At 41.6% G+C, this 12,919-nt stretch overlaps 1 protein-coding gene across 2 annotated transcripts in view; it reads right to left on the bottom strand.

The window, feature by feature from the left end:
- nectin3a (nectin cell adhesion molecule 3a) overlaps positions 1 to 12,919 on the bottom strand; it is a 36,153-nt gene that overhangs the window by 18,915 nt on the left and 4,319 nt on the right. Inside the window, exon 1 of one of the 2 annotated variants that reach the window (XM_077541993.1) lies at positions 2,826 to 2,951. The exons of the other annotated variant lie outside the window; for it this stretch is intronic. The gene's annotated coding sequence lies outside the window, so the exon portion shown is untranslated. Of the gene's footprint in view, positions 1 to 2,825; positions 2,952 to 12,919 lie in introns of those variants that run through there. 2 annotated transcript variants of the gene reach the window in all.

Raw genomic sequence — 12,919 nt, 5'->3', positions numbered from 1 at the left:
AGCATAATTATGCTAACAAATTGACTAACTTACCAGCGTTAAGGGCAATAATCTACATTTTCGCTTGTTAATGTCATGAATGAGGTCGAATACTTGATACCCATCACAAAAGAAATAAATCAAGTGTTTCATCGGCAAAAAGTTGGTCGATCGCAGAGGAAATCCGAAAATGCACTAATCGCTAGTTGTGTAACAGAGCCAAAACATGCATGTAGAGCTCTTATTTTTCATACAAATGCATATGGCAACTTGCTAGTGACTACTCTTGAAGTGCTAACAGAGGTCTGGCTCAAAAGCAAGTTTTCTTTGTCTAAATTTATTTTCAGTTATGCTTGCTAAAAATATACATTTTCAAAGAATGCTGATGTGATTTTTTTTTATGTCTATAAGAATAACCGTAAAACCACGTTTTTTTTCTCAGACAATAATCGTACACCAAAATCTGAAACCGTTGCACCTCACAGAAGGTCAGAATCTTACTCATTTGTTCACAAAAAGTCTGTCTGCGCTTCCATTTTGCTGTAAAACAAAACAGCAAAATGGAACTAAAAAAAAAGTAACAATTTTACATTACTGTTGACAAATGGCAGGCATGACGCTGAGCCACTTCTGTTTGCCATTTCATTACAAATTCACAAAAAGCCATTATGCTGCTCTATTCAATGCGTTTTGACTGAATGTACGCATTTGACTGTTACAAGAGATGACACGGTAAAGTAACAACGCTGATAGATGTCCACACACGCGTGTTGGACTTCTAACCCGACTGCTTCTGTACCACTTGGCGTGGGTGTCGGCTTTCCGACACCGGGAAACGAGAGCCGGCGTGCGCGCCATGTGCTGTTTGCTTTAGCGTGAGCGTCAGGGAGCATGTACATAAACACAGGGCGGGGGTGCACAGTCGACTCCACCCTGACCATTCGGGGGGAGGAGAGACAGATGGCCTCAACGTGGGATACCGACAGCCAGGAAATGTGATTGTGGGGGAAAGTTGGCATGACGGGTACTAAGGAGCAACGTAAAATGTTTGCCAAAATACAGCTTGAGAAATCTCATGTACGCAATGTGTCATGCTTTTACGAGGCAGCTCACTATTAAGTATGTAACTGTTAAGTAATAATTTTTAAGAGCCATTTGGTGTACGTACATGTAAGTCACCAACTTCACACACCTATGTAAGTACAACGCACTCGTCAGATTGCAAATATAGAACACATTTTGGAGCATGTTATTACACTTTAGGGAAAACAGTAACGTTTGTGAATGCAATACATAAATGCAACGATGAAGATATCGTTTATTTAACAACCGTTTCGAACAATCTGTATGTCAATAGTCTGGTTTCTATCCAAATGTTTCGAAATTTTTAAGCAAATTTTACGGAACCCCCCCCCCCACAAAACGGACATGCGACTTGTGCCCGTTTCCATGTGTTCTTTTCTCGAATATTGAGAGGGGATTCCGCCGCTGTAGGTGGCGGTAGACACCATAGAGATGTGATCCACCAGTAATTTAGAAAAAAAAGAAGAAGAAGAAGAAGAAGAAGGAGAAGAAGAACGAGAAGAAAGAGAAGAAGAAGAAGGAGGAGAAGGAGACTGCGCCGTGCAATGACATCGTATAAGTTTGCTTTTGTAATTCTTCATAAACCGTTGCGTTTCTTTGCTGTTTTCCATCTCAAACTGCATTAATATTCGCTACTTTAATTAATTCAAAAAATATTTCTGGTTCTTCGTCCCCCAAAACATGCCTCACTTTATCGTCCGCCATTGCTTTGTGACTACAAATGTACATGCGACGTCTTGTCAGCGTTTCTTCGCAAAACTGGTTTCCATAGCCAAAATGCGCATTTTCTTTTTTTCGAAACACTTCAAAATCCACCCCCTCCAAGTGGAAATACTTTTTAGAATTTTGGGCCCTTTTTCGAATTTCTACCCTTTCCATTCAACTCAATTTCACATTTCTTGAAAATTTGAATACAAATGGGTGGATGGAGCCAAAGTAGTGGGTTGAATTTGAACTCAGCCACTGCACAACTGTATGATTGTGATCACAAAGTGGCTTACGTGGGACAGCAGCTACCTGGTTTATCACATGACCCTGCATATGTCATTCTGTTACTCGAAGTAACCTCTCTCCTCTTGTCTACAAACACCAGCCAAAAGAGGAAGGGGCTGCACTTTTGCCCTTCATTCACGTTCCGTGAGCGGTCCAGGAAAACGATGAACTCATGGGAAGGCTCCGCTTGCTTTGAAGAAACGCTTCAATATTTGTTTCTTTCCCTCATGACATCACTAATTGTGACAAGCTGCTGCGAAGGGTAAATCAAAACCTTCCTCCTGGCGGCCTGGAAAAGCGGCTCAAACATTCCGTGTCCGCCGCCGCTCCACGAGCCAAATTCAACGCCCACCCGAGGCCGGCGCGCACCTCCCCGGAGGAGCGTTGTCATCTGGACGGAGAGCCGCGCCGTTAGGTCGGCCAGTGTGCGTAGGACGAAAGACAGCGCTGTCCCTGTAGCTGTAATCAAATATCGCGTATAGACGGTCATGAGGGATTGATTTAAAAACCTCACCGATCAAGAATGTAGGATTTGCGCAGGAGGAAAAGTCGTTTCAGGACTAGCAGAAACATGAACACGACCTATCATGTAGAACTGGGCTATTTCCATCTGGTCCATTACTACCACTAATGAGGATGATGTTGTCATTTGACAATCAAATCAAATCTTATTTGTGAAAACCCATTTTAAGGGCAGCCGCATTATCAAGCCTTCACAAATGTCACGCTAGGCTGGTAAACAAGCAAAAGAGTGCAAATGCTCGGCTTACTTTCAGAGCAGCATATAACAGTAGCTTGTGTCCAAAGTCATCAGCAGTCCTCCAGGGAGGTTTGCTGCTGTTGCTGCTAACCACGCTAGCCCATGAGAGCCCAACTCAACCCAGCCCAGCCCAACCCAAACCAAACCTCGCCACAGCCTGCCTCTCTTTTCCTGCCTCCTCTCATTTTCAAGGGGCGTCACCGCGAGGCAGAATGAGACTCAGTGTTACTGTTGAAGGGGAGTGCACGCAGACTAATAATGAAAGGGCACTATTAAAGCTCCATTACGCTCCATTAAAATGATTCTGTGATTGTGATCAAGGACACACACACACATAGGGGGAAAAAAAAAAAAACAAGTGTTAAAATGCTTCTAAATGAGGTGCACTCACACACAGGACATTTCAACCATGTGGGCGGGCGTAAGTGAGGTTTCAGCTCTCTCGACCAGCACTCTTAACACACGTTTGACTGGATTATTTCCAGTCATTTTGTTTGGCTTTGGAACGAGAGGCGCGGTAGACCCCGCACTGGTCGCCGGTCACTCACAGGGCAAATATAGACATAAGCATTCTCACATTCCTGTCAATATCTCCAATAAGGTGCCTCTAAACCATTTCGCCCCACAAAAAGATATATTCCATCATTAAGTAAAGGTTATGCTGTTAGTTTGAAAGTGTAGAACTGTTCGCATTTTATGAGCACATGGTGGTCCATCACTTGGCAGCATAATTCAGTTTGCAAAATATATATTTACGACCAAAATTCTTTCCCAATTTTTGAGGGTTAACGCCAATTTTGTTTTGACGACTATACAAAGAATGCTTGACATCATCCTACGACAAACATAGATACACAAGTGTATCTATAATCTGATTTAAATGGTACTAGTTTTACATACTGTGCAGATTTTTATTTGTCCACTTGGGTTCACCCTTTTCACTTTCTACTTGACTATCTGCAGCTTTGAATGTGTATGGTTTTAAAGGAAAAAAATCATTGAGTGTCAACCTGTGTTATTAATTGATGTTTGTTTTTGTTTTTAAACAATTGAACGTTCCTATTTATTTGATAATTTGAATAACCATTGCAGAGCTAGTCCAAACCAGGTTGGAATAGCCTTGGATTTTACATGACAGTTATTTCGGTTTGTCTTTTGGTTTTCAATTTCAGTTAGTTTTAATTACTTTTTAGAGCAGGTTAAATGTTTTGCTTTAGTTAAATTTAGAGTTTTATTAAAAGTATGGATTATTTGTAGAGTGAAAAATACCTTTAGAATTGTGTAATGACAAACTACAATTCCCAAACACCTGCTCGACCTTCCTTCTTCCGTACAACACCAAAATGAATACATTTGAAATCAAGCTTGAAAGCTCATGTATGAAATTGACAAGAGGAAAACAAAGGGCATTTTCACTGTAGTCAGTTTTTTCTCATCTTAAAAATCTTTTATTTTGCTTTACAAAACTATTTTTTCCATTTTAGTTTTATTTTGTTTTTTCCAAAGCATCACCTTGATGCAAAACGTTAACGTTGTATCAACCAGGCTCAGAAACTGAAAGCGCAGGAAATACATTCTTGCGTCAAACTTACGGAATTGGCGCACGGTATTGGCATCCGTGCAAAAAGATGACTAAATGTCTCATTCTCTGATATCTTTCTGTAAAGAGATTTTTTTTTCTCCCCTCCCTCTTGCACGTTGAAAACTTCAAATCCTCCCAACCTCTGTGCGACGCATTGTACCGTATTGTGTTTTTGAGTCCGTCCTAAAAATACCACAAACCCCCACAACAAACAATAAGGCGGGACATGAGGAATGTTTGTGTTTTCACAGCACACACTACTTTTGCGCCGGAGAAGTTGACTTGCAGCTACCGCTTGGACAATATCCATGTGGTCCTGTTAAGTGGACATCTTTAATCAGTGGCGTGGAAGGCCGCCGGGGGTCCACTTTGTAAAGAGAACGGGGCCATTTGAAAAGGACGGCGGCATGTGAAAGAGGCCCGCCTGCCTCGCTTTTTTCAAGGCCTGTCACCCTCTATTTGTTCGCCCTCGCCAGGGCACAATGCGAGGAAGGAAGGGGGTAGATTACACTCATGTTCGTGTCACCCTGCACAAATATTCTTTATGATAAAGACACGCTGGACAGGAGGCAATTTGCCACTCGCTCTTTTCCCAACGGTGTGGCAAAGCAGGTCTGCCAATAGGCATTGTGTGTTTGTGGTTTCCACTTCTTTACACAATGACAATCGACACACAAAGGGATCCATGTGGCCTATTGACCGCACTTTGCCAAGCCAGAGGAATTTGAAGCTCCCTTGGGGGGATTCGCTCTTTGAGTTTGCCTCTTCTCGATCCCTGTTTAACAACTTGGACACTGTTCTTGTGGGGCCGTTGACTCTCAAACAGCGTCCTCAAACATGGCCAAGTCTGCTATGTTTGGCTAAAGCGAGTGTTCTGACACATACAATTACTGTCACGGGATCATTCTTCGCAGGTCTTCAAGATAAAGAGCACCTTGCACAATCGAAAAGCAATGACAAGTACCGTTGTCATCCAGACAAGTCTACGGCCCATTCGGACTCGGGCAAAGTCGACGTGTAAAACCATCACAGCAATGTGATTGTTCAATGCCAGTTATGAATGTTAACTGCCACCTTTAAAAATAGAAATAAAGAGAATGACTACAAATATTCCACAGTGTCCAAAAAGCCTATTGCACGCAAGGGCAATGGAGATGTGTCAAACAATTAAATTACCGTACATCTATAACGGCTCCTCGATTATGAAGAAAATATTAAACATGATTATTGAAATCACGATAAGGACGATCATTTATTTTTAGTAGAAAACTAGAAAATGGTTAAACGTAAACATTGTGAAGACAAATAAAATTCTTTGAAACACTAATTATGCAAGTTCCTTTTGGATGAAACAAAATGTATTAAATTAGTTATATTAACATTAAAAAAGTTGCAAATGTAGAAATTTAAACATTTCAAAGCACTCAAAATTAGTATTAATAATGTTTTTTTTATTTTACAATTATGCTGATTTTGTAATTGTGGATTATAATAATTTAAATTGTAATTGAATTTCGATTAATTGCACAGACCTATATGATCATCCCAGTTAAAAAGATGATAAGGATGGCAGCAATCTGGAAAAGTCTGCTTTAAAAACGGGTTTAAAAGTTTACTTTTAATACTGATGGAGTCTAGGCAATTAGACTTCATTTGTAAAACAAATGTTGCTCACATACAGACAACACAAGACAAACAGCATGCAATTAATGTTTTCGTTTCAAATCCTTCCCACGTTTGTCCTATTTTAGACATGCCCACCAAAAAGATGTACTTTTATTAATAGTGACAACCCCATAGACGTCATATTCTATTTGTTCTGGAGAGCGTGGGCAGTACAGTAATAAGCAGTTTTGTTTTTTTGACAACATGCTGCATTACTCTCACTTTGAATGTTGATAAGGTTGCTGGTTTCGTTATGGTTAATACAGCATTTCCCCTGCTCTTGTTTCCCCCGAAAAATATATTTCAGGCCACGTGAAATGCGGAAACGAGCAATCAATGTCTCACGGGGAGGAAGCGAAGCCGCCCAGCGAAAACTGTACATTGGTCGGTGGTTCAATGTGGCACAGGACCAGCATTATCCCGCATGGTCAGAGGGAGTTCACTTGTTTTGTTTTTGTCAGCGCTCTACTGTCACCCTGTTAGACAAAAGATGAAGGACACTCACAATTTACACTCGCAAACCCAAGCAATATGCGCTGGAAAGAAATGTCTCAGTTAACTGGAATACTTTTTCTGGCTATGTGTGTCAAATGTTAAAAATACACACAGTGCACAGCATAGAAAAACAAATCCACTTGGAAATAATGGAAAAAGGGCAACTAACTGTACAGGAGTCTTCCCAAGCGCGCGCACACAGCCTGATTTAACACAATCCCAAAGAGGAGCCACTAAATTGTGTGTCCGCTAAAAGAGTGTGTATGTTGTTGGCAATGGAGGAAAAACTGGTGGACACTAAGAGCGCCATATTTACAAACTTGAACTTCAGGTAGTGCTGATGGTTTTCCACCATGACAAATTTTGGAACGCAAAATCCCGTTTGAAGTGATGGAATTGGAAGTGTTAGTGGAAGAGGCAAACAAGCATTTTACTTTAGAAGCCGGGAATTTCTTTCCTATGTGTCGCCCGAAATGTGTAGCAAATGGATGCATGCCCATCCCGCGTAACATTGCTTTTAAAAATTTAGGACAGAAAAAACAAAATTCTGTTCTGGGAGAGGCTCACACCGACTGTCACAATGCGCTGAAATGACACAGATGTATGCAAAGATAGCTTCGTAGGGATGGGCGAGTGCCAATACCAGGTATTGGTGCCAAATCACCGGTACTAAACTTATTTTAAGGTATCGGTACTTGTAACAACAGTGGCCGATAGTAGTACTGACTGCCCTCTTGTAACCGTTTTACAATCAGGAGCTAGAAATTATTAGAACAGAAAATTTGCATTAATTTCTTACATTGTTAAGTAAAAATGCTATATTGGGATATATAGCATAAATGTTATGTTTTAAAAGTACTAGTATCGGTGACTAAAGAGTTGAGTACTTGTCAGCCTGAAAAAAAAAAAAAAAAGTAATATAGAAACATCCCCTATTTAAATATCATATGTAACAAACATATGTCACAAAAAGCCAATTAATTTGAGTGGTTTGGCAATTTAGTGTAGATTTTTCCAGAAAACTTTCCACTCTCATGTGTATCCAATTGTAGTCCGATGTAATGGCCGATGTCAACAGTTTGAATTGTGACAAACCCTTACAAAATTAGTGTGATTGATTGTTCTACTTTCTGTATAAGCTTCTATTAGCTTTTCAGCTAACGTATTATTTTTTCGGTGGAGACTGGGGTCACGTGTGCTTGGAAATAGCGATCCTATATATGCAGAATACAAACATTTTGAGTACAAGGAAGGCAGAAGCTGCCCATCTATAAATACATGGTCTCACATTTTCCACTGCATGTCTTCCCTTTGACCACAAGTCAATGAAAACGTAAAAGCGCTCCGCTTCATTTTGATTTCGGGAACTGCACCCAGGAAATTAGGAACTTTTGGAGGACTGCTACATCGTTGGACTTTAGGCAGATCAGGGAATAGTTGGAACAATTTAGTTGCAGGTTAATACAAGTTATGTAAAATGAATTTCAAGATCCTGGAAGTTTACAACTTTTGGATAATCATGGTGTTTTTGCATCACAGCAATTACTTTTTATATTTAGTGCTTGGATAATTTATCGAGCCAAACTAAGGTGTAGGACGTTCAAGAGGTCCTGGACTTTTGGGATGGGCTCTTAACAGTTTACTTTTTAAGTTTCTGTAAGTATCAGTACAGAGACGTGTAGTTCTGCAACCTTAGAACTAGGAACATTTAGAGGACTATTTTGTGTTAGGCTTACAGATACTAATGCCGACATTTCCTTTAAATCCTAACTACAAGGATACACCGCCTGGGGGTCATACTTTCAAAGGTCCATGTGCCTTTGTGCTCTGCATCACTGAACACATCAGACTGGAACATTTAAGTTTCAGGAACTACCAGCACAAAGAATTTAAATTTGAATGGAAAGCCATTCTTCCCTGTTTTCTCAATCACTTGCCTTGGTCAAAGGACATAAAATCGAAGGATTTGTTTACTTCTGGTCCAGTCGGAGGTCACGGTGAAAATGGCCGCAGAAAATATTTTATTCACCATCCCAGATGTGTTCTTATTGTGGAATCACTGCATGAACGTACATTTGCTGTGTTATGTAGAAAAGTTGGCATTTTTGCGGGATGTCATGTAAAAGTACAAATGGCTGCCAGGTACTTCCTCAGTTAACTCCCTACAGCGAATGAGCCTTTTTTGCCTGCTGAGACGAGCTTATTCCCCCCCCCTAAAAGCGACGCCCCGGTGCTCAGATCGCTGTGGTGTTGTCGTTTATATTAGAGAGCGGCGTGTAGACAAGACGCGAGGATTTGCCGAGTCAGCAGGGAGAGGCGCAAAGGGGGGTTATGGGAAACAGGTGTGGCCGCCATTCAGGCCTATTTGGCCCCGTCGTTCAGCTGTCAGGTGGTTGCGCCGTTTGGCTCTAACAGGACCCCCGCCCCACCCACCACCCAAGTGGGATAACCAACAGCAATCACTCAATACTGACAAATGCAGACTGCCTGACATGAGCTTGTATGTAGCGTTGTCTCTCATTTCGATTGCATGCTTGCCTCTCCCAAGCAATACAACCACTCGGTGGATGCTTTTTTCAAACGGAAAAAAACATAAACACGGAAACGGCCATGCACTCTCCAGGAATGACAGCTTCCAAAACCATAAGAAGCAGGAAACATTCGCTAGCGTACATTATTTACGACATGGCCAATGCACTTCCGACCATTCTGTCAGGAAAGCCCGACAAATAAACTTCTTCCTGTGAAATAAAAACTACAATGCAGTCAGATTAGTCATGAAGGACACTTCTTTTTGCAGCAGCCACCTTATGGCTGGGAATGCCAAAGCAGGGGGAAAATTATAGTCCCCCTAGCTTGGATTTCTTTAGTTGTGTTTGTCCAGCAGCCTCGCTCCTTCAGACAGATGTATTGTGGTAATGGCCTGAAGAAGAATGTGCTCAAATAGAATCACACAGCTCTTTGGATAGTCCACTAATTCCCCCTGTGCCACTTGACTCATGGTGCACTCATGACCTACCATACTCCATTTTCCGTTGCCCATTTCATACAGAAAATCTGCATAATATCGGTGTCCTAGCCAGGAACCGGCATTCAGCTCAACTTGCAGGGTCAATTACAAGTCAAAACTTCATTCATCAGGCTTGGGCCGGTATCCGATTCTGTTGGCATGAGATACTGGAGCAAAAATATCACGGTTTCACGGTACTGCGATTACAGCCTTGAAATGTTTTGGGTTAAATATCTTCCCATTTAAATTAAATCTGTTTTATTTTTACACATATTGCATGACTACTAAACATAAAAAGTACCGGTACTTATTTCTCAGAAAATCTGCTCTTTTTCATATTGTGACATAACGAGCTAACTTTAGCCATTCCATTTTCTTTCTGTGGCAAGTCAATCATATTCATTTCTCCAATTGTAGACGCGCCAACTCTCGTAGCAGGTTGCAAATGTTCATTTTAATACAGCATTATTCATTCCAAGACGGTGTTAGATTTGACAAGTAATGTGTGGTACTCTCATAAATGTCGTAGCACCTTCCAAAGAGCAGCCACCCTTTGTAAGCATGATTTGCATTTCCAACCTCAACAAAGCCACGCTCCTGGAAAAATTCAAAAAAAGACGACTGACTAAAAAAGTAAACAGAGAAAAAATAAACTTATAATGCTGATGGGAAATTTTAACTATTTTGAAGCTGTAACACTATAAAACCGCTATACTTGTGTACCTTGAAGATGGCAATCAGCCCATGCCTAATTCAAGGTCGTGCAAAATGGCTAACACAGAATCCATCCAGGCAGGAGACTGTCATCAACCCGCAATTTGATAATGTTAGCATTTGGTTTGACATATAAAACAGTTACCTTTTAAGAAAACAGGTTGAAGAGCTTAGTTTTTAAGGTTGTACTTAACACTCCTGGAATTGTCTTACACATCTCCTGGAATCGGACACCACATCCAAAGACTGAAATTACAGGGTCATTAGCAAGCCAAACTTTTCAGTTCCTTCACACACAGACCCCAAAAATTAGCCAATGGCTGCATTCGCAGATCTGGTGTTCGACTTTTACAGGAAAGCAAGCGAAACAGAATATCGTCACATTCTCGCAATCGAATATTTGCATGGGTGATGTTATTGAATGTTTGTTTAAAAGAATAAATAAATAATACTTTGTCCGGCTGCCATCGTTGCAACTTCAACTGATGGTGGACTTCGCCCAATCATTCGTTCATGTCATTTAAGCGCACAAATCCATTTGTGTGGCAGGAAGACTTGAGTGGGTGATGTAAAATTTCACACCTCTGTCCTGGTATTGCGGAATTCCCTTACACATGGGCGTCATCCAGCCTCTATTTAAGACCCTCAAATGTTGGAATTTGTATGCTTGACTTCATCCCGGAAATTTAGTTCATACAAAAAAAAAAAAAAGAACGGCTGAATGTTGACTTTTAGAGACATTGTAAATTGTAAAAAGGCTTACTTTAAAATTTTGGGGCATCCCATTAGGCATCATTCGACTTTGTCCTCCCGTTCCTATTTTACAAAACAGCCAAACAGAAAAGCAGCAGGGAGTAGCGTTTTTTTTTTACGCTTATTCCCTTTTCTTTTTGTCTAAGCCCATTGGGCAGCAGTTGCCTTTGTTGACAATTGTTGACATTCGATTTGTAGAGTAAAGTAAAACGGAAAAATTGCAACTTTTACAGGCAATGTACAAAAAGGGGACCAGTGTTGACTTTGTTCTGGGTTTTTGGTGGCAACCCATTTAGGCAGCAGTCATCTTCAACCACCCGTTCCGCTATTCCGTTTATATAGATGCGGGACAACAAATCATGGATTTTACAGGCTGATTAAAAAGGGACTACCGTTTACTTTGTTTCCAATTTTGTGGAAGCCCATCTAGGCAGTCTGACAACTTTGTCCCCCCTCAACTCCATTTACATATATTACAGTGAGGCAGGAAAATGGTGGCTTTTACAGGGAGCGGAACAAGGTCATAGGTTTTTTCATTTTCTAATTTTGTTAGCGCCTTTAGGCACTAGTCAGTCAACTTCGCCCCCCACAAAAAAATTGCAATGTGCAAATGCCTCCTTTCCATGTAAAAAATGAGCAGCTACCACTGACTTTTTGCTTTTTGTGGCATTCCATTCAGGCCGCAGCTGATGTTTAAACAGAACAGCAACTTGAACAAAAGCTGTCTTTTGTGAACCATTTCAAAACAGATCACCAAATCAATTTTCTCAGCTGCCCGTTTAGTTAAAAAGTGTGACATTTAATTTCTTTTTCAATTTGTGTGGCAGCCCCTTCAGTTAGCTTTGTACAACTTTGTTTGTGGTCCATCCAATCCAGTAAGATGAAGAACTTGCTAACCAGTCATACATACACAGATTAAAAAAAATGTCGCTTTGGCTGCCCGTTTAGTCACCAACAACGTTTTTGAGATGGAAAATAGACGTCTAAGTCTTGAAAAACGCTGGCTGAGGTTAGATGAGGTGAGCTTGCGAGTTCACAGTCCGAACACGCTTGAACCGTATGGCCGTGTGTGTGTCTGGACAGCCATGTGCGTTCCAGAATACACACACGTTATTTCATGACAGGAGGGCCAATGAGAGCTGTGACATCATCTATCATTAGCCTCCTTCACGTAAGGAACGAATTTGACCTGTCGAGTCAGGACCTCTGCTTAGCCTCTGTGAAGTACTTTTCTTTTCTACAAGCAGAGTGACTTGTAAATCACGGGCGTTATTGTGCGTCTTTATTTATTGCCGCCACGTTCAGACGAAGATAAGCTCAACAAGTTGCAATTCTGAGTTCCCCGAAGAGACCACCGGGGAGCAGTTTTCCTTGAGGAGCCTCAACGGTCGCATCTGTCAGGCAAAAGGGGGGCGGGGGAAGCGACGGGTGGAGTCGACAGAAGGCGACGGCCGACCGCAGGCCGCTAGCGAGCGTGCGGCGTTAGCAGCTCCCACAATAAAGCGCAATGCTCATCTGCTGATGGCTTGTCTTGTCCAAAGAAAACAGCGCGCGCGTTGCAACGGTGACGAGCGCTTTCCAGTCATCACAGCTGAAGGTCAGCGGCGGGCGCGCCACATGCAACAGCTGAGGCCCACATGTCAAATCTCAACACAATTAGCGCCGCCGCGTGTCCTGCTGACGTCACGTTACAGCAGCAACTCTCACCACAAGTTCATCAGCTAGTTTGCTGCCTAGATGGGCTGCCATAGAAACTCAGAGCACAGTCCTGACTCCTGCTTTGACGTACGATTTTCAATCCTTCTGTGATCATGTTGTAGCTCAAAACACTCAAATCGTCTTTCCCCATTGAAATGAATGTTAATGCCATTAATCCGTTCCAGCC

This window comes from Festucalex cinctus, chromosome 13, assembly GCF_051991245.1.
Source record: "Festucalex cinctus isolate MCC-2025b chromosome 13, RoL_Fcin_1.0, whole genome shotgun sequence".
In the NCBI taxonomy this organism is placed as follows: Eukaryota; Metazoa; Chordata; class Actinopteri; order Syngnathiformes; family Syngnathidae; genus Festucalex; species Festucalex cinctus.
Note: the sequence above shows the minus strand (reverse complement) of the source record. Positions and strands in the feature narration are given on the sequence as shown.